This window comes from Triturus cristatus, chromosome 6 (genome assembly GCF_964204655.1).
Source record: "Triturus cristatus chromosome 6, aTriCri1.1, whole genome shotgun sequence".
Taxonomy (NCBI): Eukaryota; Metazoa; Chordata; class Amphibia; order Caudata; family Salamandridae; genus Triturus; species Triturus cristatus.
The window spans coordinates 1,824,938,105-1,824,955,427 of record NC_140589.1 but is presented as its reverse complement, the minus strand read 5'-3'; positions in this window follow the sequence as shown (position 1 = coordinate 1,824,955,427).

Here is a 17,323-nt window from a genome sequence, read left to right as displayed (position 1 = left end):
CCATAAACAAATCTGTAAACAAAATGACTCAAATCCTTTTCACTTAGTTTCTCATCGCCACTGTATTGCTTAAAAGCCAACAGTAACCTCTCATAATATGCATGCACTGATTCTTTGACCTCCTGGTGAGTTCTATCAATTTTTACCCAATCAGTTTCTTTCGGAGGTACTTTATTTTTCAGAAACGTAATTACCTGATCATATTTTCTATTACTTCTGGTTCCGGGGCTCCTGTCTTAGGATCCCTAGGGTACGCTTGAGTTGGCCAATATAGTGGTTTCACATTCTGTCCATAAATCTGCAGGCACAATTATGTGAAAAAGACCATTCAAATCTATCCATAATACCTTCGAACGTTTGACAAACCTATCTACCTGTCTATACCATTCAACTGGTTTTTCTCTCAACCTTGGAAAATCATTTGTTAATGCCAAAATATCCTGTCTAGTCCATGGAACATGTACATATCCTCCTCCAGGAATTTCTCTCATGGGACATTCTTTTACCACTGGCTCTTTCTCTCTCATCGGGAAAGCTAGGGAGGCTTTGTCTGTAGTTTCCTCTCTCCTTCAAAACCATCTACTTTTCCATCGATCCACATCACCCCATTTCCTTAATAATGCAATCGACTCTTTAATTTGGGTTAACCTTCCTGCCGTATTCAAGTTTTCAATGTCTTTCTCAGTAAAATCTACTCTGTATGGCTTCTGCAATTACCTTATTTTTTCAAAATCTATTCCCATTTCACTTGCTGTCTCTTCTAACTTTTCATGCAAAGTCCTTGCTCTCCAAGTAATGCTTTTACATAAAAACATTAATTCTTCACCTTGGTATGCTTTAAATTTTTCAGTTGGAATAGTTCCTACAATTAATTCTTCTAAAGTTACTTTTAATTTCGCCACATCCAAAGGTTGTGGTTCTGTATCCTTTTTCTGCAAACTTCTTAACCAATCACTTAATTCTTCAGATGTTGGTCCTACAGGGGTTGTCACTATTCTCATTTTATCTATCATTTTCTCTGGGGTTCCTGTGGCTGATTCTGTTGCCATAGGTGTCTTATTTGCTTGACTGTGGTTTACAGTCACATTCTTAGGTGTACTTAATCCTGATATTCCTGCAGTAATCTTCCATTCATTTTCTCCTGAACTACTCCTTTCTTTCTCCTTTTGCGTACCGCCATTATACGGGACTGTTAAACAATGCTCACTATCCTTTTGTTTATCGAAAATTGGTATTACTGGTCCTATAGTTACAGGCGCAGTCACTGCTTCCATATTCTTTGTTAATTCTCTAATCTTTTCAGTTAATTCCTGTGTTGTTCTAACTAGTTCAACAGACTTTTCATTATCAGATCTTATCGTCTGTGACATTTCTGAATCATTAAATGGATTATTTTTCCCAAAATTATTCGGCATTTGCTCAAAACTTTTATTTGTTACAGTTTCCTTTGGTGGTGCACTTGGAGTCACCATCGCAGAATCCTGTTGATATGGAGGTGTTTTTTTATAGAAAATGTCCTCCAGCACTTCATCCTCAGATTTACTCACTCCATATCTGTAACCTTCTGACTCCGTATTATTTCTTTTTTCTGTACACTTTCTACCACCCGTATCTCCAGGACATTTAAAATCAGAACTTACTTTTGTGCTGAGAGGTGCGAGGCTCGTGAGGTTACTGGGGGTCTTGCTGTGGCCGGTTGTGGTCACGCTGTGTAGTTTCCGCCGCCGAACTACATCTGCCAAGGTCCTGAGCGGGGCATTCCGCCCGACATCACGCCCGGAGGCGCACAAATACCGCGAGGCTCCCTCGGTGGAGCGGGGACATTTAAAATCAGAACTTACTTTTGTGCTGAGAGGTGCGAGGCTCGTGAGGTTACTGGGGGTCTTGCTGTGGCCGGTTGTGGTCACGCTGTGTGGTTTCCGCCGCCGTTGCGGCTTCACCGAACTACATCTGCCAAGGTCCTGAGCGGGGCATTTCCGCCCGACATCACGCCCGGAGGCGCACAAATACCGCGAGGCTCCCTCGGTGGAGCGGGGACATTTAAAATCAGAACTTACTTTTGTGCTGAGAGGTGCGAGGCTCGTGAGGTTACTGGGGGTCTTGCTGTGGCCGGCTGTGGTCACGCTGTGTGGTTTCCGCCGCCGTTGCGGCTTCACCGAACTACATCTCCCAAGGTCCTGAGCGGGGCATTTCCGCCCGACATCACGCCCGGAGGCGCACAAATACCGCGAGGCTCCCTCCGCGTCGCGGGACGCGCGCGGGCGACGCCGGGCTGAGCCCGGGCAGGGGGCGGGCCGGGCCGTCTGTGGCCGTCCGGGGACAGAAGTGGCTGGGCTGGGCCACAAACCTTGTTATATCGTCTCGGACTACTATATACGTGAGCTTGTAATACCCTTTAATTTGTGGATCCTGCTTGTAATGGTTTGGCTTACTGATTTGACTGTTCCTTTAAAGTAGCGCTGCTGATTCCATATTGGATTTTGGGGTGCCATTATTGTGAATACCTTATTATCGAGCATGCCGAGTGCTAAATTGGATAAACCTGCAGCTGGGTCTGGCCTAATGGACAACTATCTAGTCAAAGTGGTCAACAAAATTAACAATGATCGCAGAGTTTCCCTTGGTAAGGGGGCCCTCCTTGCTCTGCCCGATGCCACCTCCAACCCTGTGGCTGATAACCCTTTTGAGGATTCTACCAGTGTGAACGCTTGTCCAGTTATAACGGTCGAAGCTCAGGTTCATTCTGAGTGCCCGGTGGATTCTCATGACTCGGCCCCTGATGTTATAGAGGATGCTCCACCTAGTCCTAGACCTGTGAGAGCTTGCAGGAAACTAATAAACAAAAGGGGGGGGAGGCCTATTAAAAAAGAGCGGAAGCCCTACACAAAGCCCATAATAGTATTGTTTCTGGGACTGGTCTACAGGAAGCTAGAAGCCCAGTCTGTAGTATTTTAGATCCAGACCAATTTGCATTACTTGTAGCTACTCTTGAGGCCAAATTTGAAACTAAGTTAGCCGAGCACACTCAATCTTTACTACTCCAATTAAACAATGCTAATAAGGAAGTGCGGAGGCTTGGCGATCTGGTAGCGAAACTTTTGCCCGGTAGTGGGAAAACTAAGTCACTAGATACTGGTTCTGCAGGGGTCATTGATGATATTTTAAGTAATCCCTCGCTGCAACCTTCCCAGTTATCCGCTTTACCGGAACTTGTCCCTACTGACCCCTTAACTCCTACTGGTCCTGTTAAACAATCCTCTGTGGGACTAGGTGGTATATCTACCTTTAGATATGGAACGTCCACTGGTTCTACTAACCTTCCCCCTGAGTGTGCGCCATATGTGGTTGTCTTGACAAATGTGCCTGCTTTAGGAAACATGCACGCTCAATCCCGTGAGGAAACACATGAGTCGTTAAAAAATAAAACTGTGTCCTGGCTCAACAGAAGATGTGGTTTCCCGGTACACTTCGCTGATCAAATTATATCTACTAGAAGGACGAAGTGGGTCGGCCCATCCCAGAAAAGCTGTAGTGGGGACTGTGTTATAGTTAATTTTAGATTTCCTCAACACGTTAATACAGTCCTGCTACGTGCAGCCTCCTTGGCCAGTGATACAACTAGTGTGTGTGCGCGCCCGTTGGATTATTTTTATATGCACCAAGGCAGTTTCCCGAATCGAGCAATTCTTAGACCCTTTTCAACCAGGGAACCTCAGATGCCCGTAGAACCCCAAGGGTTTATTGCGGATACTCTTTGTGGGTATGGCCCTAACATTTCTGTTACACCTTAGATCCTGCACCCATTCCTGAGCCCCGTTTCGACAGTACACTACAAGATCCAGAAGGCTGTGGGAAGGGGGAGGAGGTTGTGTGCTCTTGTAAACATCACCTGATCTCATCACCTGATCTGAGAGGCGTTTATCTACCACGCCTCTGCCTGCTATCAGTGCTTGACAATCCTTCCTTTCGGATGGACCACGCCTCCCTGCAGCTGCTTCGGTCTGCGCCTTGACTGCCTTTGCTTCGTGTAGCTCGTCTGCTACTGGATGTGTGCTTGCCTCGTGTATGTACCGCGTTTGGGAAGTTTCATTCCGCAGTACATAACCTCTGTACTTTGGTGCCTATTTTCCCGTGGCACTGGTGTACACGTATTTCCTTCCCCTCTCCCTTTGTGTTTGAACCCGTCAGACGCCCAGCGTTTCAATTGCCGTCCCCGCCTCCTCGCTACCAATTGACTTCGCTGTCCTGCCTTTTTCCTCGGCGGCTCCTCAGTCGGCCGCTTCTGCTTCCTGAACTTTCTCCTTGACGACAGGGTGTTGGGCGTACTCGGACTTGCTACTCGCACGCCCCCCAACTTCTCCCGCCACCCTTACTGAGCCAGTTGTGCGTTTGGGACCAACAGTGCTGTGATATTAAAAACAACTTGTGCCCGGTACCACCTCGAGTGTGAGAGACTCGTGTGTGGCAGTTCTCTTACATTCATTAGGACTTTGTACCTGACACCGGAGCAACCGCCAGGCTCGCTCTGTTTGGACTCTGGGACCTGCTATCATCAGAACGCTATTGTCTCTAAAGTCTGGACTGCTATCCACAAAGCCATCAGCCCTTCTTTCACGGTGAGTTTGCAACAGCACACATCCAGGGAAAGAGTTCAGGGGCGAATATAGCTACTAGGGATAGGGGGAAAGCTTACACTTGAGCCACCTACATATGCACTTATTTACTGTTTCTCTCTCTTTTCTATAGGAACTCCTCTTTCCTGAGACCCTGCTTCCTATTCTCCTCTGCTGCTATTTGCTGGTCCACACTGGCTCTTCTCTCCCAGTGGGGTAGTTTATCTGGTTTGGTTGCACTAACGAACTAGGTGGTGCCCTAGAGGGAGAGTAGAGACCTGTCTTCGCTCCCGTGGTTGGAACCTCTGCCTGGAACCTCGAGTCCTGACAAATTGTCAATCCCCCAGAAGACTGTCCTTCATTCATAGATTTGGTAGTCAAACTGGACCATAGATTAAGTGAAAGGAAAGGAGAACGCACGAAAGGCGACTTTTCCCGTCTCTTGCTGACGCGTGGGGAGAAGAGGGACGTGAAGGAGGGAACAGAACCTATGCAAATAGGGGGAATACGTGGTCCGCTAAGTAAAGTAGAAAAAGAAAAGGACGAAAATTGAATTTGTGTCTATACTGCGGTAAAGCGGGGCACTACGCGAAAGACTGTTTGGCCAAGCCAAAGAACAGCGGAAGACCAGCAGAAAGTAAGAGTAGTCTGTCGGTTCAGGCGGAAAACTAACAGACTTGGAGATAAGAGAGACCTATTCTTCAAGTCCGATGAATCTTTTGGTCTCGTCATATTTAGCCAACACCTCCTTGGTAACTCCTGCACATTTAACTATATCTTTAGTATTAGTCTTATCTGCTAGTAACAAGACTCCCTTATCACTCATGCTGGATTCCGGAGCCACGGGTAACTTCCTGGATATAGATTTGGCAAAATCCCTTGGCATAGAGTTCATACCAAAGACTCATCCCGAAACAGTTAAAGCTGTAGATGGTACAGAGCTTTCATCTGGTAAAATCACTTTCCAAACACAGGCAATGGTGATGGTCTGTGATAACGGTCATACCGAGAACATCCAGTTTGACTTAATAGCAGCTCCTAATTTTGGTGCCATAGTAGGAGTGCCTTGGCTTCAAAAACATAACCCCCTTATTGATTGGGTCACTAGAAAAGTCACTCTACGATCCCCCTATTGTCTTCAACATTGCTATCAGGATACACTCCCTACTACTACCTCTGTTATCTGTGCTCTCAGTTCTGCTGATGACTTCGCGTTACCTGCGGAGTATCGTGAGTTCGCGGCTGTCTTTGATGAAGTCAAGGCGGTGGCTCTTCCGCCTCATAGAGCATTTGATTGCCGCATTGACCTGATTCCAGGGGCCGAACTGCCGGTGAGCCGAGTGTATGCTTTAACTGAACCAGAAAGCAAGTATTTACAGGAATACTTGCAGGATATGTTACAAAAGGGGTTCATTCGCCATTCTACATCCCCTGTTTCCTCCCCACTTTTCTTTATACCTAAGCGGGAAGGCGGGTTGAGAGCCTGTCTGGACTATAGAGCCCTGAATAAGGTAACAGTTAAGAACAAATACCCTCTCCCTCTGATTCCGGGGCTTTTGGATCAAGTTAGGAAAGCTAAGATCTTCACCAAACTTGATTTGAGAGGCGCATACCACCTTATCAGAGTGAAAGAAGGGGACGAATGGAAAACGGCATTCCGCACGAAATTTGGACTCTATGAGTACTGCGTAATGCCGTTTGGCCTTTGCAATGCCCCGGCGGCATTCCAGTATTTTATCAATGAAATACTGAGAGAATACCTCGATGTGTTCGTTATAGTATACATCGACGATATTCTGGTATATTCTCAGAACCCACAAGATCACGTCTCCCATGTAACAAAGGTTCTCCAGAAACTCCAAGACAACCATCTCTTTGCCAAACTCGAAAAATGCCTCTTCCATGTAGAGAAGGTGGACTTTTTAGGCTTTGTGATTTCACCTGAAGGTATCCATATGGATCCCGCAAAAACCAAGGCCATTACACACTGGACCAGTCCTGCCTCCGTTAAGGAGGTACAATCTTTCCTTGGTTTTGCCAATTTTTACAGGCGTTTTATAGACCATTTCTCAGAGCTCATCACACCCATCACCAGACTATTAAAGAAGGGAGTGGTTTTTCAGTGGGATGAGACTGCTGAACGTTCTTTCCAGGCCTTAAAGGATAAGTTCGTTTCGGCCCCAATTCTGAGGCATGCAGATGAATCACAACCTTATTACGTGGAGGCTGATGCTTCTCAATATGCAGTGGGGGGAGTATTGCTGCAAAGAGATCCCTTAACCGGTACGCTCCATCCTGTAGCATGCTACTCTAAGACACTGGCCCCCGCTGAACAAAATTATACGATAGGGGAAAAAGAACTACTCGCTATAAAACTGGCCTTTCAGGAGTGGAGACACTATTTATTGGGTTCACCTCACGTCATAACCATATATTCAGATCATAAGAACCTTCAGTTTTTCAGGTCAGCGAAAGCACTCACACCCCGTCAGATGCGATGGGTGTCCTTCTTTAGTGAGTATGACTTTGTCATTAACTTCAGACCTGGTGCAAAACATGGCAGAGCTGATGCTCTATCGCGCCTAGGAAAGGAATTCAGGTGCACCAGCGATGCACCAGTCCCATTGATACCCGCCAACAAGATAGTGGCTGCGGAGGACAGACAAGAGAGCGTACCCAGTCCTTTTCTTGACAGACTGATTGCAGCATACACCTCCCTCAATAAAGAAGAATGGTTACAAGACCCGATGAACACAATTGAAAACTCTTTGTTTTATCACGAAGGCTTGTTGAACATTCCTTCTATGGAGTTACAAAAGGAAATAGTTCAGTGGTGTCATACTCTCCCACTGGCCGGACACCCAGGAAGTGATAAGACACTACACTTGTGCAAAAGGTGGTTTTGGTGGCCCAATATGTCTGTACTCATCCACGAGTTCGTGAAAGCCTGCCCTGTGTGTGCCAGACAAAAATCCCTTCGTTGTGCACCCGCAGGGTTTTTACTTCCCTTACCAGTTCCTCAAAGCCCTTGGTCTTCCATCAGTATGGATTTTATAACAGACTTGCCACCATCCCAGGGATTCACTACCGTCTTGGTAGTAGTTGACATGTTTACTAAGATGGCTCATTTCGTACCCCTTAAGAAACTACCCACAGCCAAAGAGTTAATAGACACTTTTATCTGACATGTCATTCGGTTGCATGGCTTGCCCTCCATCATAGTTTCAGACAGGGGTCCCCAATTTGTTTCTAAATTCTGGCAGGGTATTTGCACAGCCCTTCATTTAGATCATCGCTTGTCCTCAGCATATCACCCACAGACAGACGGGCAAACAGAGCGCACTAATCAAACAATGGAACAATACCTGAGATGTCTGTTGAGCACCGTCACAGGGGAATGGGTACAAGCACTTCCATTGGCGGAGTTTGCCTATAACAACTCCACTCACTCAGCGTCTAAACTATCCCCCTTTTTCTTTTCCTACGGTTATCATCCCCGTTTCTTGCCTTTGTATCTGCCTCCTTCTGTTGCTCAATTCCCTACAGTAGAAGAACATCATGCCAGGCTCACTAAGATATGGAAACAAGCAATACATGAACTCACAGAGACTAAGGAAAGAATGAAGAGACTAGCAGATACGCATAGAAAACCAGCACCAGAGTATCAGCCAGGCGATAAGGTATGGTTAGCCACCAAAAGCTTAAGATTACCAGGACCACGTAAGTTACAACCCAGATATATAGGGCCCTTTGTTGTACAAACAGTCATCAATCCTGTTGCCCTGAAATTAGAGCTCCCTGGGGAAATGAAGATCCACCCAGTGTTCCACACCTCTTTGCTTAAACCGTATCTAGAGCCCTCATGTACAGAACCACCCCCTCCTCCACTTCTCATTAACGGGGAAGAGGAATACGAAGTTAGGCGTATAGTAGATTCTAGACGGGTCCAGGGAAGATTACAATATTTAGTTGACTGGGTACGTTATGGCCCAGATGACAGGACCTGGGAACCAGCTGCTCACGTACATGCCCCTATTTTGGTCAGACGCTTTCATGCCTTGAACCCTAGTAAGCCCAGACCGGTAAGAAGGCCTTTAGGGGGGGAAACTGTTACACCTTAGATCCTGCACCCATTCCTGAGCCCCGTTTCGACAGTACACTACAAGATCCAGAAGGCTGTGGGAAGGGGGAGGAGGTTGTGTGCTCTTGTAAACATCACCTGATCTCATCACCTGATCTGAGAGGCGTTTATCTACCACGCCTCTGCCTGCTATCAGTGCTTGACAATCCTTCCTTTCGGATGGACCACGCCTCCCTGCAGCTGCTTCGGTCTACGCCTTGACTGCCTTTGCTTCGTGTAGCTCGTCTGCTACTGGATGTGTGCTTGCCTCGTGTATGTACCGCGTTTGGGAAGTTTCATTCCGCAGTACATAACCTCTGTACTTTGGTGCCTATTTTCCCGTGGCACTGGTGTACACGTATTTCCTTCCCCTCTCCCTTTGTGTTTGAACCCGTCAGACGCCCAGCGTTTCAATTGCCGTCCCCGCCTCCTCGCTACCAATTGACTTCGCTGTCCTGCCTTTTTCCTCGGCGGCTCCTCAGTCGGCCGCTTCTGCTTCCTGAACTTTCTCCTTGACGACAGGGTGTTGGGCGTACTCGGACTTGCTACTCGCACGCCCCCCAACTTCTCCCGCCACCCTTACTGAGCCAGTTGTGCGTTTGGGACCAACAGTGCTGTGATATAAAAAACAACTTGTGCCCGGTACCACCTCGAGTGTGAGAGACTCGTGTGTGGCAGTTCTCTTACATTCATTAGGACTTTGTACCTGACACCGGAGCAACCGCCAGGCTCGCTCTGTTTGGACTCTGGGACCTGCTATCATCAGAACGCTATTGTCTCTAAAGTCTGGACTGCTATCCACAAAGCCATCAGCCCTTCTTCCACGGTGAGTTTGCAACAGCACACATCCAGGGAAAGAGTTCAGGGGCGAATATAGCTACTAGGGATAGGGGGAAAGCTTACACTTGAGCCACTTACATATGCACTTATTTACTGTTTCTCTCTCTTTTCTATAGGAACTCCTCTTTCCTGAGACCCTGCTTCCTATTCTCCTCTGCTGCTATTTGATGGTCCACACTGGCACTTCTCTCCCAGTGGGGTAGTTTATCTGGTTTGGTTGCACTAACGAACTAGGTGGTGCCCTAGAGGGAGAGTAGAGACCTGTCTTCACTCCCGTGGTTGGAACCTCTGCCTGGAACCTCGAGTCCTGACAATTTCCACCTATAATAGATTTGGGGCACTTTCGGGCTTGGAGGCCTGCGACTGACGGGAGGACTCTGTAGCTCAGGGGAGTGTCAGTGTGGTTACTTTAGATTCCAGAGAAATTATAGAAGTCTCAATGTGCCAAGGAAGTTCACAATTAAATTCTGATAGCACTGCATCTAACCCCGGCGAAACTATAAAAATGCTGAGCTGGAACATTGCAGGCTTACGGTCCAAACAGAGCGACAGTGGTTGGTTAAATATTTTAAAACAATATGACATTATTGCCCTACAAGAGACTTGGGATAAGGACTGTGATTTTTGGTTGGATGGTTTTACCTCCTATTTTGTGCCGGCCCTGAGTTCTACAGCGGGAAGAGACAGGGGTGGCCTCATGTACCTTATCTCAGTAAATATCTTGGGTAGTGTCAAGAAGGTTGTAAGTACCACCCATAACTGCCTTATTCTGGAAGTAAGTCTGGCAAACGATATCAAGTTTATATTAATTAATTGTTATAATTCCCAGCAGGAAGAGTCCCCTAATGAGCATATTCTCTGGTTGACTAAATTTTTTAAACTTTATAAGGACAGTCAAACCACTTTTTGTCACTATATCCTGATGGGTGATTTTAATGTTCATCTATGTAATGTAAACTGCCATTATAGAGATAAGGATGGCCCTCAATTTACAACTCCCCAACATTTTGAACACAGTTCGAAAGGGGAAGCCATGGAGTCCCTTTTATCAAATAATGATCTCTATGAGGTAGGGTTCCGGGACAAGAACTCTCGTGTCCCTACCTATGCTGCAAGGGATAGTGAAACTATAATTGATTATATATTTTTATCTGCAGGGCTCTTAAGATACGTGTTTTTTTATAACGCCCTACGGTCTTGTTTTAGTGATCATAACCCGGTGGTATTGATTATGGCCAATGTTTTCCCTATTATAGACAAACGTACCCTGATACCTGCGGTGGTCTCTGTGAATGTTAAAGATCAAGGGAGGAGACTAAAATGGAGCAAGGTAATCCCTGAAGACTTTTTTAACTTAATTACCCTAAAGACTGGCACTCATTTAAATATATGTACCGATCCATCCTCTTATGATAAAGATGTAATAACGGCCTTTGAAGCCATTTGTTCTCAAGTGGCTAGTGAACTTACCATAAAAGGTGGAGCTGTTAAAAGCAAATCCGGCCGAGGTTGGTTCAATCATAATTGTACCTCGGCCTTAAATCAACTTAGAAAAGCCCTTAATGACAAACCGAGGAACAAAGGACTTGTAACACAGCTAAGGAAAGAGTATTCCCAAATAATACTGGCAAGAAAGAGGGAAATTAAACAAGAAGCTTGGGCAGCCTTAATGGACAATGCCATCTTGAAAAACAGCTCCAAATTCTGGGAAATTATTAATTCCCCTTTGCTATCCGGTTCCCAGAACTCGGTCCTAGAATTGAATATCGCCGAGGAGGACTGGCTAGCCCATTTCGAAAATATTTATGGGAGTAATCTTGAGCTGGAAGCTTTTGTGACTCCAATTTCTTGCTCTCCCCTCTCCCCTATTATTTTTACTATTGAAGAGGTGGAGAAAGCAATCGAGGGTTCGGCCGGCCGTAAGGCACCAGGCCCTGATGGGGTGCCTACGGATATTTTTAAGGCTAACCCTAAGTACTGGGCTAAAGTTCTGTTAAATGTTTTTAACTCTGCGTCCGTAGCAGCCCCACCGAAGTCGTGGTCCCAATCGATCATAATCCCAGTGTTTAAGAAGGGCCAAAGGGGTGACGCTAGATGCTATCGGCCCATATCCTTGCTAGATTCCTCGTTTAAAATTTTGGGAAAGGTTATTCTGGCTAGGTTAAGTGACTGGGCATCAGAGAAAGGTGTAATCTCTAATGCACAGTATGGGTTTAGATCGGGGAGGGGTACAGAGGACCAATGTCTCAATTTATATCTAATTATTGCAAAGTACACCAAAGCTTCAGGGGGTTCGATTTTTGCAGGTTTTATGGACCTATCCACGGCTTTTGACCTGGTTAACAGGTCTAAGTTTTGGTCAAAACTCCTAGAATTAGGTCTGGATAAGCCCCTTGTGTACTTTCTGGCCGAGCTACACAAAGATTTGAAGGCCTCAATTAGGATGTCACAGGAGGGGAAATGCACTGCTAGCTTTAAATCTGATAGAGGGGTACGTCAGGGGTGTATACTTGCTCCTTTGCTATTTACCTTGTACATAAATTCCCTCGAATATAGTCTGCTAGCTGCTTTCCCTGATATCCCCCGGATTGATGGTACTCCCGTACCTGTACTACTTTATGCGGACGATACCGTCCAATTGGCGCGGACCCCGCTTGGTCTTCAAAGATTATTGAATTCTTTTGGTAGTTTTATGAATTCTTTGGACCTGGTGGTCAACAATGGTAAATCCCATATTATGGCACTGGGGAAGGGAAAAAATCATCTTAAAACGTATTACTGCAATGGAGCAGTTATTTCTAGAGTTAAAGTTTTCACCTACTTGGGCGTCGTTTTTGATGATAAATGTAACTGGGTTCCCCAAGTAACTACTAAGGTGAAAGCTGTACGTAGTTCTTCGGCTGCAATATTGGGTTTCGCAAAAAGGTTGGGAGGGAAACCCTGTGAGGCTATTTTAAAAATATACCAAGCTAAAACTGTTTCAATAGCTAGGTATGGGGCAGCTATTTGGGGATATATTAACCCTGAACTTATTCAAACAGAAGAGAATAAATTTTTTCGTGCTCTTCTTGGCCTTCCTCAATCCACAGCGACCTATTCGGTCCATCTTGAATTGGGGACTGGATATATCTCCGATATTTTAAAATTAGCTCCACTCTTGTTATGGATCAGAACTTAGTAAATATAAAGGGTCAACCCATATGTAGTCACTGGGACCTGGGTAGGGAACAGTATAGAGAAAAGTGGTCCCAGCATACAATTCATTCAAAGCAAAACATTAAAGGGACACAATTAGACGAACAACTCAAAAGAGTTCGAATGCCATTTAATCACATCGAACATGTTAGGATGTTTCAAATGGAATCAGCAAATTTAAGCAACAATTTGAAGAAGTAAAACAAGTGCCCAAGGAAAGGAAGGGGGAGTGAGTGAAATGGTGCGGAATTTGGAAAAAAGTGAACACAGTGGTAAAATTACTATATTGCACTCAAATTGGACGGCATACATAAGTCTCTGCCGTATTTAGAACACAGATCCAATCAAAATCACAATATCTACAATTCTCAGTAATGCCATATAGAAACAATCACAGTGCATCATGTACTGTTGACGGTATTGGCCAAAAACGTTGAGTCGACGTTTCGACCCCTTGAGTGTTGTAGGTGTTGGATGCAACCTTACGAAGTGGGGTCTTCATCAGGACTGGGATAAACACAAAGGGAGGGTGGGCACCTGAAGAAACAAAAGTATAAATGAGTTTAAACTCATCAATCCTTAAATCAGGGGAGCTAAAGTATATTGAAGTGTCAACAAAAGTTACCATTTCTGTCGGAGGACAGGCCTCTAAGACGTCCGAAGGTCGTCAAAGAGAGAGGGATTCAAAACTCCTCGGCGGTAACGAACGGTCGTAGAGAGTGGTAAACACCTAAAATAAAGTTAGGTGAATCAAAATACTGAACCAGAGTAGTTAGTTCAATGAATGGTCGCTCCCAAAGTAAGCGAAAAGTAATTTACCATAGACCGCAACTCTTAGGGGTTGTGTCTTATATTTCGTGAAAGAACATTGCCTGGAGATCAAGCCAGGTAATCTGGATGGTCGAACTGCTGGAAATAAATCACCGCTAGTTCACCAACAGGGAACGAATCTAAACAGAGGAAAAGACAAATCGGTTGGTTGGGAGGGGGGACCTGCAGGTGAAAAATCACAAAGGGCGCTGGAGATTGCACCATTCTAGGAAGGTATAAGGTAAAAAATCACAGTTTAGTGAGTGAATCCCGTAGGATCATGAGGACCATGGAGTTAATATTGGAGCATGGTTGGTACTAAAAATAGTATATTACGCACTAAGTTGGGACAAAGTGTCGGGCGCCGACACAGCATGTCATGTACTACATGCGGACATATCATACCAAGATAAACAGGGCAGGGTGTCTAAGACAGTGAACAGAGCCCCAAGGCCAGCATGAAAGGGGGAGATAGCTTACCCTACGTCTCAGCGTCTGCTGCATCAGTTAATGGAGAGTGCGCGAATGGGGCACATCATTAAATAGGGAGACGCGCGGTGAACGCGTGATCTCCGTTACCGTGCTGGCGCTAGATGCCGGTTGGTAACCGTAATGTTAAAGCGTCTGGGTATACAATGTATATACTGATTACAATGTTTCTAGTTGAGCAATCTTTGCCATCTCTGTGATTTGTTAGACTCACACGTTACATACTTCCGTGGCTGCACAATTTTAAGATGTTGTTTACTCCGTGACTCTTCCAACTATAGTCTTTTCTCCATTACGGTTACCAACCGGCATCTAGCGCCAGCACGGTAACCATGCTCCAATATTAACTCCATGGTCCTCATGATCCTACGGGATTCACTCACTAAACTGTGATTTTTTACCTTATACCTTCCTAGAATGGTGCAATCTCCAGCGCCCTTTGTGATTTTTCACCTGCAGGTCCCCCCTCCCAACCAACCGATTTGTCTTTTCCTCTGTTTAGATTCGTTCCCTGTTGGTGAACTAGCGGTGATTTATTTCCAGCAGTTCGACCATCCAGATTACCTGGCTTGATCTCCAGGCAATGTTCTTTCACGAAATATAAGACACAACCCCTAAGAGTTGCGGTCTATGGTAAATTACTTTTCGCTTACTTTGGGAGCGACCATTCATTGAACTAACTACTCTGGTTCAGTATTTTGATTCACCTAACTTTATTTTAGGTGTTTACCACTCTCTACGACCGTTCGTTACCGCCGAGGAGTTTTGAATCCCTCTCTCTTTGACGACCTTCGGACGTCTTAGAGGCCTGTCCTCCGACAGAAATGGTAACTTTTGTTGACACTTCAATATACTTTAGCTCCCCTGATTTAAGGATTGATGAGTTTAAACTCATTTATACTTTTGTTTCTTCAGGTGCCCACCCTCCCTTTGTGTTTATCCCAGTCCTGATGAAGACCCCACTTCGTAAGGTTGCATCCAACACCTACAACACTCAAGGGGTCGAAACGTCGACTCAACGTTTTTGGCCAATACCGTCAACAGTACATGATGCACTGTGATTGTTTCTATATGGCATTACTGAGAATTGTAGATATTGTGATTTTGATTGGATCTGTGTTCTAAATACGGCAGAGACTTATGTATGCCGTCCAATTTGAGTGCAATATAGTAATTTTACCACTGTGTTCACTTTTTTCCAAATTCCGCACCATTTCACTCACTCCCCCTTCCTTTCCTTGGGCACTTGTTTTACTTCTTCAAATTGTTGCTTAAATTTGCTGATTCCATTTGAAACATCCTAACATGTTCGATGTGATTAAATGGCATTCGAACTCTTTTGAGTTGTTCGTCTAATTGTGTCCCTTTAATGTTTTGCTTTGAATGAATTGTATGCTGGGACCACTTTTCTCTATAATGGATCAGAACTTGGCTGAACCCGGACCTTACATTGAACCATAGTATTTTGAAAGATTGTTCCAAATTAGACAATTGGAAAGGTATTCAGTGGTTGTCATACATTAAATTGATCACTAAAGTGCTAGGACGCCCTGAGCTCTTTACCAACCCCGAAGGTTTATGTAAAGCTGATTTAAGATGGGTTAAGACGTATTATATTAAGCACTGCGAGGCTGAGCGAGAATTCCATGAGCTTGGTAAATCTTCAGTAAGGGCTCACCTCTTGCTTAATTTATCCACGGTTATGCACCCATATTTGTCTACTGTCACGAATTTTTATCATAAATGGCTCTTGACAAAATTTCGTTTTAATCAAATTCACTTTGTTTTAAGTGTCCCACAGGGGTGGTTTAGGCCTGAAGATGGGGTTCCTTGCAGATGTGACAATTTCTCTGCCCAAGATATGATGCACTTTATATTTTTTTGTCCTTTGTACTTAGAGGCCAGGATAAGGTTTATTTTGCCTATTCTGAGAAAGGAAGCTTTTATCCAAGTTAAACCAGCATTATTGTTTTTGCAATTGATGGAATCGCCTACAACTATGTTCTGTGTGGCTAGTTTTTTAGTTGCTTGTATTAGACTAAGGAAACTGAGATTGGCTGCATTGGAGGAAATTAATTAGTTTTTATATACTGAATCACCGGGTTACTTTATTTTTTTTTTTTTAACTATGTATACGATGAAATGTTTTTAATTTGTTGTAAAATGTATTGTACACTTTTATGATTTTAATTAATCGAATAAAGTGGTTTTGACTTTGACTCCAGCACTTCTCAGAGGAAACATGCCTTCAGTCATGCTCGCATTACGCCATCTTCTCATTCTATCATCATGGCTTTCTTGACCATAATGTCTACCAAACACATAATTATACCTTCTTCCACTCCGATGCCTTTCTCTTTCATACATCTCTTCTTCCCATTCAGTCAAAGCCTCAAATTGGGTAGGTCTAGGTTTCGGTTCCAATCTCATCATTCTATCTCTCAAAATCCTTGGTACAGCTAGACTAAATGAACCATTTTCCGGAAACGCTAGTACTCCATCATCTTTGGTATATTTTACCCAATTTTCAAGCCAAATGCATGTATGATAACCATATTTCGCCACCATAAAGGATGTAGGCGTTTTCGGTGGAGGAAGTATCTGTTCTTCTCTAGTTACAATCGGTTTATCTTTCTTAAATAGGTCTTTGATTTTTCCCAACCATTACTTTTTCTCCTTTTAAGTGAATCGTAATACATCTTGTTTTAATTTTCAAACACTTAATCCATGAAGCTCCGCAATTCACCTTTTCACGGCTTCTCAGTTTTCTGACCAATCATAGCGTGACTCACACTAACGCACCAATCCAGAGCGTTTACGTCACTCTTGTAATTCTCCAATCCTAGCGCGACATAAACTAACGCATCAATCAATGAAAGATTTGTCTTTCCACGCCTGACCAATCTCAGTGCGGTCGTTCTGTCGTCAGCGTTTCCAACTACTCCTGGTCTTGCTGACCCCTCCTTTGCAAAATTTATCGTCAAACTTTTCTTAAGTTTTCTTTAATCAAATCTGTTAGTAACAACATAAACACATCTCCATTGCCTGTTTCGCTAAACCAAAGAGATAGCTTTGTCCTTTTACACAAGAATTCTGTCCTTCCAGTAGGCAGCGCTTACCTCTACCCTACCACAGAATTTTTCGTTTCGCCGATAAAGTAGCCCTTCCCTCTACCTTACCCTTCTAACAAGCAAAAGGCAAATCTGTTTCTCTGGTGATAAAACACATGTAGAGGCTATAATGCTCCTGAGAATTA